The sequence below is a fragment of the Pristiophorus japonicus genome, chromosome 23 (genome assembly GCF_044704955.1).
Source record: "Pristiophorus japonicus isolate sPriJap1 chromosome 23, sPriJap1.hap1, whole genome shotgun sequence".
Classification (NCBI taxonomy): Eukaryota; Metazoa; Chordata; class Chondrichthyes; family Pristiophoridae; genus Pristiophorus; species Pristiophorus japonicus.
Window position 1 is genome coordinate 52,665,578 of NC_091999.1, and position 16,220 is coordinate 52,681,797.

The following is a 16,220-nucleotide window of genomic DNA, read 5'->3' on the forward strand; positions in this document are numbered from 1 at the left end:
TCCTCAGTACCCTGTGTTACTCACACTATCTCGGTACCCTGTGTTACCCACACCACTCAGTATCCTGTGTTACTCACATTCCCTCAGTACCCTGTGTTATTCAGCCTCCCTCAGTAACCTGTATTACTCACACTCCCTCAGAAATCTGTGTTACTCACACTCCCTCAGTACCCTCTGTTACGCACAATCCCTCAGTAACTTGTGTTTCTCACAGTCCCTCAGTAACCTGTGTGACTCAAAGTCCCTCAGTACCCTGTGTTACTCACAATCCCTCACTAACCTCTGTTACTCACACTCCCTCAGCACCCTGTTTTACTCACACACCCTAAGTACCCTGTGTTACTCACATTCCCTCAGTACCCTGTGTTTCTCACAATCACTCAGAAACCTGTGTTACTCACACTCCCTTAGGAACCTGTGTTACTCACACTCCCTCAGTACCCTGTGTTACTCACACTCCCTCAGTACCCTGTGTTACTTACACACCCTCACTACGCTGTATTACTCACATGCTTTTAGTCCTCATGTTAGTGACACACCCTCAGGTCCCTCTGTTACTTACACTCCCTCAGTACCCTGTGTTACTCACAATCCCTCAGTACCATGTGTTACTCACACTCCCTCAGTACCCTCAGTATCCTGTGTCACTCACACTCCCTCAGTACACTGTGTTACTCACACAACATCATTATCCTGTGTTACTCACACCCCCTCAGTACCCTGTGTTACTCACAATCCCTCAGTACACTGTGTTACTCACACTCCCTCAGTATCCTTTGTTACTCACACTCTCTCAGTACCCTGTGTTACTCACACCTCCTCAGTACCCTGTGTTACTCACACCCCCTCAGTACACTGTGTTATTCACACTCCCTCAGGACACTGGGTTTCTCACACTTCCTCAGTCCCCTGTGTTACTCACATTCCCTCAGTACCCTGTGTTACACAGATTCCCTCAGTACCCTGTGTTACTCAAACACCCTCAGTACCCTCTGTTACTCACACTCCCTCAGTACCCTGTGTTACTCACACTACCTCAGTATCCTGTGTTACTCACACACCCTCAGTACCCTCTGTTACTCACACACCCTCAGCACCCTGTGTTACTCACACTTCCTCAGTAGCCTGTGTTATTCACACTCCCTCAGTACCCTGTGTTACTCACACTCCCTCAGTATCCTATGTTACTCGCAATCCCTCAGTACCCTGTGTTGCTCACAATTCCTCAGTACCCTGTGTTACTCACACTATCTCGGTACCCTGTGTTACCCACACCACTCAGTATCCTGTGTTACTCACATTCCCTCAGTACCCTGTGTTATTCAGCCTCCCTCAGTAACCTGTATTACTCACACTCCCTCAGAAATCTGTGTTACTCACACTCCCTCAGTACCCTCTGTTACGCACAATCCCTCAGTAACTTGTGTTTCTCACAGTCCCTCAGTAACCTGTGTGACTCAAAGTCCCTCAGTACCCTGTGTTACTCACAATCCCTCACTAACCTCTGTTACTCACACTCCCTCAGCACCCTGTTTTACTCACACACCCTAAGTACCCTGTGTTACTCACATTCCCTCAGTACCCTGTGTTTCTCACAATCACTCAGAAACCTGTGTTACTCACACTCCCTTAGGAACCTGTGTTACTCACACTCCCTCAGTACCCTGTGTTACTCACACTCCCTCAGTACCCTGTGTTACTTACACACCCTCACTACGCTGTATTACTCACATGCTTTTAGTCCTCATGTTAGTGACACACCCTCAGGTCCCTCTGTTACTTACACTCCCTCAGTACCCTGTGTTACTCACAATCCCTCAGTACCATGTGTTACTCACACTCCCTCAGTACCCTCAGTATCCTGTGTCACTCACACTCCCTCAGTACACTGTGTTACTCACACAACATCATTATCCTGTGTTACTCACACCCCCTCAGTACCCTGTGTTACTCACAATCCCTCAGTACACTGTGTTACTCACACTCCCTCAGTATCCTTTGTTACTCACACTCTCTCAGTACCCTGTGTTACTCACACCTCCTCAGTACCCTGTGTTACTCACACCCCCTCAGTACACTGTGTTATTCACACTCCCTCAGGACACTGGGTTTCTCACACTTCCTCAGTCCCCTGTGTTACTCACATTCCCTCAGTACCCTGTGTTACACAGATTCCCTCAGTACCCTGTGTTACTCAAACACCCTCAGTACCCTCTGTTACTCACACTCCCTCAGTACCCTGTGTTACTCACACTACCTCAGTATCCTGTGTTCCTCACACACCCTCAGTACCCTCTGTTACTCACACACCCTCAGCACCCTGTGTTACTCACACTTCCTCAGTAGCCTGTGTTATTCACACTCCCTCAGTACCCTGTGTTACTCACACTCCCTCAGTATCCTTTGTTACTCTCACACTCTCAGTACACTGTGTTTCTCACAATCCCTCCGGAACCTGTGTTACTCACACTCCTTTAGTACAGTGTGTTCCTCACACTTCCTCAGTACCCTGTGTTACGCACACTCCCTCAGTACCCTGTGTTACTCACACTCCCTCACCATCCTGTGTTACTCACACACCCTCAGTACGCTGTATTACTCACACACCCTCAGTAACCTGTGTTACTCACACTCCCTCAGTCCCCTGTGTTACTCACACTCCCTCAGTATCCTGTGTTACTCACACTCCCTCAGTCCCCTATGTTAGTCACACTCCCTCAGTCCCCTGTGTTAGTCACACTCCCTCAGTACCCTGTGTTTCTCACAACCCCTCAGTCCCCTGTGTTACTCACACTCCCTCAGTACCCTATGTTACTCGCAATCCCTCAGTACCCTGTGTTGCTCACAATTCCTCAGTACCCTGTGTTACTCACATTCTCTCGGTACCCTGTGTTCCCCACACCACTCAGTATCCTGTGTTACTCACATTCCCTCAGTACCCTGTGTTATTCACCCTCCCTCAGTAACCTGTATTATTCACACTCACTCAGAAATCTGTGTTACTCACACTCCCTCAGTACCCTCTGTTACTCGCAATCCCTCAGTACCTTGTGTTACTCACAGTCCCTCAGTAACCTGTGTGACTCAATGTCCCTCAGTACCCTGTGTTACTCACAATCCCTCAGTACCCTGTGCTACTCACACTCCCTCAGTACACTGTGTGACTCACACCCCCTGAGTCCCCTGCGTTACTCACACTCCTTCAGTACACAGTTAATCACATTCCCTCAGTACCCTGTGTTCCTCAAACCACCTCAGTCCCCTGTGTGACACACAATCCCGCAGTGCCCTGTGTTACTCACACTCCCTCAGTATCCTGTGTTACTCAAATTCCCTCAGTACCATGTGTTACTCACACTCCATCAGTATTCTGTGTTACTCACACTCCCTCATTACGCTGTATTACTCACATGCCCTCAGTACCCTGTGTTACTCACACACCCTCAGTACCCTGTGTTACTCACACTCCCTCAGAAACCTGTGTTACTCACACTCCCTCAGTATCCTGTGTTACTCAAACTCCCTAAGTACCATGTGTTACTCACACTCCATCAGTCTTCTGTGTTACTCACACTCCCTCATTACGCTGTATTACTCACATGCCCTCAGTACCCTGTGTTACTCACACTCCCTCAGTACCCTATGTTACTTACACACCCTCACTACGCTGTATTACTCACATGCTTTCAGTTCCCATGTTAGTGACACTCCCTCAGGTCCCTCTGTTAATCACACTCCATCAGTACCCTGTGTTACTCACAATCCCTCAGCACATTGTGTTACTCACACTACATCAGTAACCTCTGTTACTCACACTCCCATGTCCCCTGTGTTACTCACACTCCCTCAGTATCCTGTGTTACTCACACACCCTCAGTACACTCTGTTACTCACACACCCTCAGCACCCTGTGTTACTCACACTTCCTCAGTAGCCTGTGTTATTCACACTCCCTCAGTACCCTGTGTTACTCACACTCCCTCAGTATCCTTTGTTACTCTCACACTCTCAGTACACTGTGTTTCTCACAATCCCTCAGGAACCTGTGTTACTCACACTCCTTTAGTACAGTGTGTTCCTCACACTTCCCCAGTACCATGTGTTATGCACACTCCCTCAGTACCCTGTGTTACTCACACTCCCTCACCATCCTGTGTTACTCACACACCCTCAGTACGCTGTATTACTCACACACCCTCAGTAACCTGTGTTACTCACACTCCCTCAGTCCCCTGTGTTACTCACACTCCCTCAGTAACCTCTGTTACTCACACTCCCATGTCCCCTGTGTTACTCACACTCCCTCAGTACCATGTGTTTCTCACACTCCCTCAGTACCCTGTGTTACTCACACTCCCTCAATACACTGTGTTACTCACACTCCCTCAGTTCCCAGTCTTACTCATACTCCCTCAGTACACTGTGTTACTCACACTACCTCAGTAACCTCTGTTACTCACATTCCCATGTCCCCTGTGTTACTCACACTCCCTCAGTGCCATGTGTTTCTCACATTCCCTCAGTACCGTGTGTTTCTCACACTCCCTCAGTATCCTGTGTTACTCACACTCCCTCAGTACCATGTGTTTCTCACATTCACTCAGTACCATGTGTGTCTCACACTCCCTCAGTATCCTCTTTTACTCTAACTCGCTCAGTACCCAATGTTACACACAATCCTTCAGGACACTATATTACTCGCAAGCCCTCAGTACAGTATGTTGCTCACCATCCCTCAGTATCCTGTGCTACTCACACTCCCTCAGTATCCTTTGTTACTCACACTCTCTCAGTACCCTGTGTTACTCACACCTCCTCAGTACCCTGTGTTACTCACACCCCCTCTGTACCCTGTGTTACTCACGATCCCTCAGTATCCTGCGCTACTCACACTCCCTCAGTACCCTTTGTTATTCACACTCCCTTAGTATCCTGTGTTACTCACACTCCCTCAGTAGGCTGTATTACTCACATGCCCTCAGTACACTGTGTTACTCACACTCCATCAGTATCCTGTGTTACTCACACACCCTCAGTAACCTCTGTTACTCACACTCCCTCAGTCCTCTTTGTTAGTCACACTCCCTCAGGACACTGTGTTACTCACACTTGCTCAGTACCCTGTGTTACTCACAATCCCTCAGTACCATGTGTTACTCACACTCCCTCAGTATCCTGTGTTACTCACACACCCTCAGTACCCTCTGTTACTCACACACCCTCAGCACCCTGTGTTACTCACACATCCTCAGTACCCTGTGTTATTCACACTCCCTCAGTACCCTGTGTTACTCACACTCACTCAGTACCCTGTGTTACTCACACACTCTCAGTACACTGTGTTTCTCACAATCCCTCAGGAACCTGTGTTACTCACACTCCTTTAGTACAGTGTGTTCCTCACACTTCCTCAGTACCCTGTGTTACGCACACTCCCTCAGTAGCCTGTGTTACTCACACTCCCTCACGATCCTGTGTTACTCACACACCCTAAGTACGCTGTATTACTCACACACCCTCAGTACCCTATGTTACTCACACTCCCTCAGTCCCCTGTGTTAGTCACACTCCCTCAGTAACCTGTGTTACTCACAGCCCCTCAGTCCCCTGTGTTACTCACACTCCCTCAGGATCCTGTGTTACTCACACTCCCTCAGCACTCTTTGTTAATTACAATCCCTCAGTAGCCTGTGCTACTCACATTCCCTCAGTACCCTGCGTTACTCACAATCCCTCAGTACCCTGTGTTAATCGCACTCCCTCAGTCTTCTGTGTTACTCACAATCGCTCAGTCCAATGTGTTACTCAAACTCCCTCAGTAACCTCTCTTACTCACACTCCCTCTGTCCCATGTGTTACTCAAACTCCCTCAGTACTCTGTGTTACTCACACTCCCTCAGTACCCTATGTTACTCGAAATCCCTCAGTACCCTGTGTTGCTCACAATTCCTCAGTACCCTGTGTTACTCACACTCTCTCGGTACCCTGTTTTATCCACACCACTCAGTATCCTGTGTTACTCACATTCCCTCAGTACCCTGTGTTATTCACCCTCCCTCAGTAACCTGTATTACTCACACTCACTCAGAAATCTGTGTTACTCACACTCCCTCAGTACCCTCTGTTACTCACAAGCCCTCAGTACATTGTGTTACTCACAGTCCCTCAGTAACCTGTGTGACTCAATGTCCCTCAGTACCCTGTGTTACTCACAATCCCTCAGTACCCTGTGTTACTCACACTCCCTCAGTACACTGTGTTACTCACATCCCATGACTCCCCTGCGTTACTCACACTCCTTCAGTACACAGTTAATCACACTCCCTCAGTACCCTGTGTTCCTCAAACCACCTCAGTCCCCTGTGTGACTCACAATCCCGCAGTGCCCTGTGTTACTCACACTCCCTCAGTATCCTGTGTTACTCAAACTCCCTCAGTACCATGTGTTACTCACACTCCATCATTATTCTGTGTTACTCACACTCCCTCATTACGCTGTATTACTCACATGCCCTCAGTGCCCTGTGTTACTCACACTCCCTCAGTACCCTGTGTTACTCACACTCCCTCAGTACCCTGTGTTACTTATACACCCTCACTACGCTGTATTACTCACATGCTTTCAGTTCCCATGTTAGTGACACTCCCTCAGGTCCCTCTGTTAATCACACTCCCTCAGTACCCTGTGTTACTCACAATCCCTCAGTACCATGTGTTACTCACACTCCCTCAGTACCCTCAGTATCCTGTGTCACTCACACTCCCTCAGTACACTGTGTTACTCATACTCCCTCAGTACACTGTGTTACTCACACTACATCAGTAACCTCTGTTACTCACACTCCCATGTCCCCTGTGTTACTCACACTCCCTCAGTACCATGTGTTACTCACACTCCCTCAGTACCCTGTGTTACTCACACTCCTTCAGTACACTGTGTAATTCACACTCCCTCCGTTCCCTGTGTTACTCATACTCCCTCAGTACACTGTGTTACTCACACTACCTCAGTAACCTCTGTTACTCACACTCCCATGTCCCCTGTGTTTCTCACACTCCCTCAGTACCATGTGTTTCTCACATTCCCTCAGTACCATGTGTTTCTCACACTCCCTCAGTAGCCTGTTTTACTCAAACTCGCTCAGTACCTAATGTTACTCACAATCCTTCAGTACACTATATTACTCGCAATCCCTCAGTACACTGTGTTGCTCACCATCCCTCAGTAACCTGTGCTACTCACACTCCCTCAGTATCCTTTGTTACTCACACTCTCTCAGTACCCTGTGTTACTCACACCTCCTCAGTACCCTGTGTTACTCACACTCCCTCAATACCCTGTGTTACTCACACTCCCTCACCATCCTGTGTTAATCACACACCCTCAGTACGCTGTATTACTCACACACCCTCAGTAACCTGTGTTACTCACATTCCCTCAGTCCCCTGTGTTACTCACACTCCCTCAGTATCCTGTGTTACTCACACTCCCTCAGTACCATGTATTTCTCACTATCCCTCAGTACCATGTGTTTCTCACACTCCCGCAGTATCTTGTTTTACTCAAACTCGCTCAGTACCCAATGTTACTCACAATCCTTCAGGACACTATATTACTCGCAATCCCTCAGTACACTGTGTTGCTCACCATCCCTCAATATCCTGTGCTACTCACACTCCCTCAGTATCCTTTGTTACTCACACTCTCTCAGTACCGTGTGTTACTCACACCTCCTCAGTACCCTGTGTTACTCACACCCCCTCTGTACACTGCGTTATTCACACTCCCTCATTACCCTGGGTTTCTCACACTGCCTCAGTCCCTTGTGTTACTCACAATCCCTCAGTACCCTGTGTTACTCACATTCCCTCAGTACCCTGTGTTACTCACAATCCCTCAGTACCCTGTGTTACTCAGATTCCCTCAGTATCCTGTGTTATTCTCACTCCCTCAGTATCCTGTGTTACTCACAGTCCCTCAGTACGCTGTATTACTCACATGCCCTCAGTACACTGTGTTACTCACACTCCATCAGTATCCTGTGTTACTCACACACCCTCAGTAATCTATGTTACTCACACTCCCTCAGTCCTCTGTGTTAGTCACACTCCCTCAGGACACTGTGTTACTCACACTTGCTCAGTACCCTGTGTATTCACAATCCCTCAGTACCCTGTGTTACTCACACTCCCTCAGTACCCTGTGTTACTCAAACACCCTCAGTACCCTCTGTTACACGCACTCCCTCAGTACCCTGTGTTACTCACACTCCCTCAGTACCCTGTGTTCCTCACACACCCTCAGCACCCTGTGTTACTCAGATTCCCTCAGTACCCTGTGTTATTCACACTCCCTCAGGACACTGTGTTACTCACACTCTCTCAGTACCCTGTGTTACTCACACCTCCTCAGTATCCTGTGTTACTCACACCCCCTCTGCACACTGTGTTATTCACACTCCCTCATTAACCTGGGTTTCTCACACTGCCTCATTCCCCAGTGTTACTCACAATCCCTCAGTACCCTGTGTTACTCACACTCCCTCAGTAACCTGTGTTACTCACAATCCCTCAGTACCCTGTGTTACTCAGATTCCCTCAGTACCCTGTGTTATTCACACTCCCTCAGTATCCTGTGTTACTCACAGTCCCTCAGTACGCTGTATTACTCACATGCCCTCAGTATCCTGTGTTACTCACACACCCTCAGTAACCTCTGTTACTCACACTCCCTCAGTCCTCTGTGTTAGTCACACTCCCTCAGTGCCCTGTGTTACTCACACCCTCTCAGTACACTGTGTTTCTCACAATCCCTCAAGAACCTGTGTTACTCACACTCCTTTAGTACAGTGTGTTCCTCACACTTCCTCAGTACCCTGTGTTACGCACACTCCCTCAGTACCCTGTGTTACTCACACTCCCTCACCATCCTGTGTTACTCAATCACCCTCAGTACGCTGTATTACTCACACACCCTCAGTAACCTGTGTTACTCACACTCCCTCAGTCCCCTGTGTTACTCACACTCCCTCAGTATCCTGTGTTACTCACACTCCCTCAGTCCCCTGTGTTAGTCACACTCACTCAGTACCCTGTGTTACTCACACTCCCTCAATACCCTGTGTTACTCACACTCCCTCAGTATCCTTAGTATCCTGTGTCACTCACACTCCCTTAGTACCCTGTGTTACTCACACAGCCTCAGAACCCTGTGGTACTCACTCCACCTCTGTACTGTGTGTTACTCACAACCCCTCAGTCCCCTGTGTTACTCACACTCCCTCAGGATCCTGTGTTACTCACACTCCCTCAGCACCCTTTGATATTTACAATCCCTCAGTAGCCTGTGCTACTCACATACCCTCAGTACCCTGCGTTACTCATAATCCCTCAGTACCCTGTGTTACTCAAACTCCCTCAGTACTCTGTGTTACTCACACTACCTCAGTTACCTCTCTTACTCACACTCCCTCAGTACCATGTGTTACTCACACTCCCTCAGTACCCTGTGTTACTCACACTCCCTCAGTACCCTGTATTACTCACACTCGCTCAGTACCCTGTGTTACTCACACTCCCTCAGGATCCTGTGTTACTGACACTCCCACAGTACCCGATGTTACTCGCAATCCCTCAGTACCCTGTGTTGATCACAATCCCTCAGTACCCTGGTCTACTCACACTCGCACAGTATCCTGTGTTACTCACACTCTCTCGGTACCCTGTGTTACCCACACCACTCAGTACCCTGTGTTACTCACATTCCCTCAGTAACCTGTGTTACTCACACTCCCTCAGTAACCTGTATTACTCATAATCACTCAGAAAACCGTGTTACTCACACTCCCTCAGTTAGCTCTGTTACTCACAATCCCTCAGTCCACTGTGTTACTCACACTCCTTCAGTAACCAGTTTTACTCACACTCCCTCAGCACTCTGTGCTACTCTCCTCCCCCCACCGATACAACAAAGTCTTTCAGGGAATGCACCAAAACAAACCCACTTGTCGAAGATTGTAGAAATGGCTCTTCATCCTTCCACACTGGCTGGTGTTTTCTCAGGATGTTCTTTCCCCCTCTCTCCAACTCTCTGTAGTAGTAATAAGTGATACATTTTCTGCTCTCCTCCTCTCCCTCTGGACGTTGAATTGTAGTAAGCCAGCCCCCTCCTGCTCTTCCTGGGCTGGTCTCAGGGTTCACTCTAGGCCTTCCAGGCAGGAGCAAAGCAGCAAGCTCCTTCTCTCACTACAGCACAGCTCCAACTGAATAGGCCACGCCTCAAAAGCTCCACCATTGGTCCACAGAACTCTTTTGGGAGGAAACAAAAACATTAAATCGTGGCCCCCCGATCTGGGGGCCGCACCAAACATTTACAAGGCTCTTTTTTTTGTTTTTTATTGTATTTTTTTTGTGCACTAAAATCATATATGTTCTCCAAGTGCCCCCGATAAAAGGGGAGGGGGATACTAAAAACATCGGCAATTAAAAGAAATTAAACTTTAAAACATAAAATCAAATTAAAATTTGGTTGCCGGGCGTGACGATGCAGGTCAGCGGGATCCTCCACCGCGAGGAGTACGTCATCGGCATAAGCCGAGAGGACGACCTCCGCGCCCGGCCCTTGCAGAGCCAGTCCCATCAACCTCGTCCGCAGGAGGCGCAGGAAAGGCTCCACGCAGAAGGCATATAACTGGCCGGACATGGGGCATCCCTGGCGCACCCCTCTCTCAAAGCGAAGGGGCGCCATCAAGGACCTGTTAACGTTAATCAGACACTCCGCAGCGGTGTACAAAAGTCGGATCCGGGCGATGAAATGCGTCCCGAACCCAAAAGCGTGCAGAGTTCCGAGCAGATAGTCGTGATCCACCCTGTCGAACGTCTTCTCTTGGTCGAGGGATAGGAAGGCGACCGACAGACCACCCTCCTGGGAATAATGGATGAGGTCCCGGACCAGATGGATGTTATCGTGGATTGTCCAGCCCGGGACCATGTAGGACTGGTCGGGGTGGATCATGTGGTCCAGCACGGTACCAAGGCAAGCAGACATCGCCCTGGCGAAGATTTTGTAGTCCGTGCTGAGGAGGGAGACCGGGCGCCAGTTCTTAAGGAGGTGGAGATCACCCTTCTTAGGCAGCAGGATGATGACTGCCTTGCGCCAAGAGAGGGGCATCTCCCCGGTCGCCAGACTTTCCCCCAGGACCCTCTAGTAGTCGCCCCCCAGGACGTCCCAGAACGCCCTGTGGAACTCCATGGTCAGCCCGTCCAGCCCCGGGGATTTTCCCCTCGAGAGCCGGTCGAGGGCGCCGGTCAGCTCCGCCAGGCTTAGCGGAGCTTCCAGATTTTCGGCGCCCTCTGGGCTGGCCTTCGGCAGATCCTCCCACAAAACTCTACGCGCTTCCTCGCTGGATGGCTCTGGAGAGAACAGAGCCCCGTAATATTCACTGGCCCTGTTGTTGACGCCCTCCGGATCCGAGGCGAGAGAGCCGTCGTTGGCCAGCAGCGTCAAGAGCTGCTTACGGATACTCTGTCTTTTTTCCAGCGAGTAGAAGAAGGGGGAGCCGCGATCCAGATCCCGCAGGAACCGGATCCGCGACTTCACGAACGCGCGTCGCGACCCGACGAGCTGCAGGTCCTTCATCGCGGCCTTCTTCACTTCGTACACCATCCGCAGGGCCGGGTCCCCGATGACTTCACCGAGACGGGACTCCAGGTCGAGCACCTCTTTTTCTAGGTGCCCGAACTTGGCAGCCCGCCTCTTGGTCGACCCCCTCGCGTACTCTTGACAGAAGACGCGGATGTGAGCCTTGCCCACGTCCCACCATAGCCTCAAGGAGGGGAAGTTTGCCCTGCTTCCTTCTCCAGTCGGCCCAGAAACGACGGAACGAGTCCTGGAACGGCTCGTCCTCCAGCAGCCGGTTGTTAAAGTGCCAGTACGCGGACCCCATCCTCGTGCGGAGCGAAGCGAGCTACGCCCACACCAGGTGGTGGTCCGAACACGGCACCGGCCGCATGGAGGCCGCCGGGACGCAGGAAACGTACGCCCGAGACACGTAAAGGCGGTCGACTCTGGACCATCCTACTCCAGGCCTCACCCAAGTAAAGGCGCTGGAGTCGGAGTGGAGATTTCGCCAGACGTCCACCAAGTCAAAGGACCCGACCAGGTCCCTCAACTTCTCCATCGTCGTCATGCTCAGCGGGGCACCGGAGTGGTCCCTCGCCTCGAGGGTGCAGTTAAAATCCCCCCCGAGGACAATGCAGTCGCCGACGTCGACGGAGCCAAGAAGAGCGGACACCTCTTCAAAGAAGCGCGTTTGCTGCGGGCCGGGCTGAGGGGCGTACACGTTCACGAGATGGAGCGGCACGTCCCCCAGGCGAACCGTTACGTGCAGCAAGCGGCCTGGCACGGGCTCCTCGACCCCCAAGATCTCCGGCTGAAAATGCGGTGCCAGCAAGATGGCCACCCCACTAGAAGTGGCGGTGAGGTGGCTCATGCGGACCTCTCCTTGCCATTCCAGGAGCCACGTGGTTTCGTCTCCTGGAACGGTGTGGGTTTCTTGCAGGAAGCACACCGCATATTTCCCCTCCCGCAGGAGCGAAAAATTGTTAAATCTACGGCGTGCCTCTCTGCCGCCGTTGATGTTGAGGCTGGCTGTGGTTATCTTCATGACAAAAGCATAGTGCAACCTCTACCTAACCTATTGTGGGAGGGGGGGGGGAAGTGGAGTCGTTTGTTGACCTCCACTCCTTCAGCAGCCCAGCGAGGAACTTTTTGAGCCGGTGCAGCTCAAGGCCTTGCGCCTTTGATAAGGGCCCGCCCACGGCCATGGTTTTAGTGGTGGCGCGGACGGAAGCGATGAGCAACACCGGCTCAGACCATCTTTCCCGGGCCAGATGGGTTCGGTTGCAGCGACCCTGGCTCTCGACCAAAATGTTCCCGGAGTTCCTCTACGGGAATGACGGGGGAATCAGCGGCGGGCACGAGGAGATCCATCGCCTCACTGGCGATGGACTCGAGATCTTCACCCGCGTCCTCCACCGAATCCCCGTCCTCCTCCGGGAGGTCGCCGTCAGCAGCCGGCCCGTCGACCGCACGAGGTATGGCAAACGGCCCGGCCGCTCCATCTGGCACTGGCTCTGCCCCAATCCCACCCCCAGGATCATCGGCAGAGGAGTCCCCACTGGGCTCTTTTAAAATTGGTGCTGGGTCGGGAAGCGACAGCGGAAGGGGTTCCTCCTCCACCCCAGGAACCGGGGAACACGGAGAGACCTGGTCAAAGTAATGTTCCAGGTCCACCAAGTATCCCAGCTCCAAAGTAGGGGGCGAGGGTTGTTGTTCTTCCCACTCCCCGCCGCCACCCCCCGGCCCAGCGTGTACAGAATCTTTAAAATTATTCATAATTTCGGTTTCTGCCAGGTCGTGCGACTCTCGGGGAAAGTTGGTTAATAGCTGGGCGGGCTCAGGTTCGGCCTTTTCGGCCCCGCCCGCCTCAGTCCCCGGGACGCTCGGCCCGGCGGCAATGCATTCCTCCGCTGGCCCCAAGCCCCCCACCACAGGCAGATCTTCCACGCCATCCCCGGGAGGCAGAGACTGGACAGCCTCGACTGCCCCTCCCTCCCCGGGGATAGATTCCTCCCGTCTACGGCGCAGTTTGGGGGCGCAGGTGGGGGACACGGAACACGCGGCGGGCACCGACTCCTCCACGGAGGGATGTTGTTCCCCCTCCGCCTCATTGTAGCTGTGCCTCCTTTTTTTCCTGGGGTGGTGCGGAGGCAGGGAGACCTCAATGTCTGCCAAGGCCTCCCGCTCCACCCCCTCCTTTTTTCCTGCCAGCGCCCGAGCCTCTCTGTGCTACTGGTCAAGGGCTCGGGCACGGGCTCAGGGCACCCCGCGCTCGCCGGTGACGGGGTTGGGCCGAGCGCTGTAAACAGATTGTCTGGCGCACCGAGGGGACCCGCCTCTAGATGTCTCGTCTTCTTCCGCGCCTTCCTTCCGGTCGGACGCTCTTCCTCCCCCCCGCTGGAGGCCGTGAGAACAATGGCCTCCGACGATTCCCGCGCACCTACGGCTCCCGGCACGTGGACGCTACGAGGGGGAGGAGTGGCGGCGGCACCAGCCTTTGCCGCCTTCGGTGGTTTGGCGGCTTTGGAGGCGGGGTAGTTCTTGCGAACGTGCCCCACCTCCCTACAGGCATGGCACCGCACGCCGTCCGACGTCCAGAAGACGCGGTAGGCAGTCCCCTCGTGCACCACATTAAAATTTCCCTCCGTCGTCTCCTCCCGCGCCAGCCGGACAAAGAGCTGGCGGCGGAAGGAGAACACATGGCGCAGGCTGTTCTCCCTGAGGCCGAGCGGCATGGGGTTGATCCCCGATCTTACCTCCCCCAGTTGGTATAGGTGAGGGAGGAGGAGCTCAGCGGCAACAAAGGGCGGGACGTTCGATAGAATGACCCTGTGCGCGGTGGCCTCGAGAGGGTCCACCGGCAGGAACGCCCCGCCCATCGTGAGCCCCCTTTTCAATGGCCAGGGGCACCGCTCGCTTCGACCCCAGGAAGAACATGGCCTTCCCAGACATCTTGGAGGCTGCGACAATGGCCGAGGGGCCGACTACCCCAGCCATCGCCCGCACGCACTCCTCAATGCTCATTGTGGGGTGAGTGTCGCTCTTGACCCCGTGTTTCTTGGTAATTAGTCTGAATGGGGGCAGGGCAGCAGGAGGCGCAGGAGGCGCCGTGGATGTTGACGCCGCCTGCGCATAAGCCTTAGCTGGCCCTGCCACCGGCGTGGATGGGGACGCCATTACGGGGTCCCTATAAGGACTACACCCACCCCAAAGTCACAGGCCTTAATGGTCTTAAATTGGCCTCGTTTGAATGTATGAGCAGAGGAGCTCTGAAAGATGCACACCTCTCCCCGAGTTGGCAATTGGGGAGGGGCCTTGCTCCCTCTGCTCAGTTGTCTTGATTGTGTTTTTTTTTAAAGTCATTAGGAAGAAAGGGCTCTCAGAGAGAGAGTGGAGAGACAGAGAGAGAGGGATAGAGGGAGGGGTTGGGAAGGAGGGAAGCTGCGAGGGCAGGTCTCCCCTCACAGCGGTGGGTGGCTGTTTTTTGGGGTGCACTCCCTAGATGGCAAAAAACAGTCTTTGTAGAGTGGTCTTCGGGTGGGGGGAGAAGATGTCTTCACCTGGTGTAGCTGGAGACACCCAGGCACACACTCCCAACGATGTTTAATAGGGTGAATAAAGATGCTTCAGCCAGGTAGCTCCAGCTATCCCAGGCTAGGCAATGGGGGAGGGGTGCTTCAGTGGTGTGTGGAGCCCAGCTGTAAGCAAGACCCCCACACACACTTCCACACACACACACACACCCCACGATGTTCCGGCCCTCAAGTTGTCTTCTTTCCTCCCCCCACCGATACAACAAAGTCTTTTGGGGAATGCACCAAAACACACCCACCAGTCGAAGATGTGGAAATGACTCTACCTCCTTCCACCCTGGATGGTGTTTCCTCAGGTTGTTTTTTTCCCCCTCTCTCCAACTCTCTGTAGTTGTAGTAACATTTTTCAGCTCTCCTGCTCTCCCTCCGGATGTTGTATTGTAGCAAGCCAGCCCTTTCCTCCTCTTCCTGGGCTGGTCTCAGGGCTCACTCCAGGCCTTCCAGATAGGCCTTCCTTCTCTCACTGCTCCAGGCTCCAAGTGCATAGGCCACGCCTCCAAAGCTCCACCATTGATCCTTTTGCATGAAACTCTTTTCGGACTAAATTTTGAAACAACTGCCTCCCAGTCGGGGAATTGAACCCCGGTCTCCCGAATGACATGCGGGGATACTCACCACTATATAATCGAGGAACTGACCGGTCCCAAAAAGTTAGTTTGCAGGTGCAGCAGATAATCAGGAAGGCAAATGGAATGTTGGCCTTCATTGCGAGAGGGATGGAGTACAAAAGCAGGGAGGTCCTGCTGCAACTGTACAGGGTATTGATGAGGCCGCACCTGGAGTACTGCGTGCAGTTTTGGTCACCTTACTTCAGGAAGGATATATTGGCTTTGGAGGGGGTACAGAGTCGATTCACGAGGCTGATTCCGGAGATGAGGGGGTTACCTTATGATGATAGATTGAGTAGACTGGGTCTTTACTCGTTGGAGTTCAGAAGGATGAGGGATGATCTTATAGAAACATTTAAAATCATGAAAGGAATAGACAAGATACAGGCAGAGAGGTTG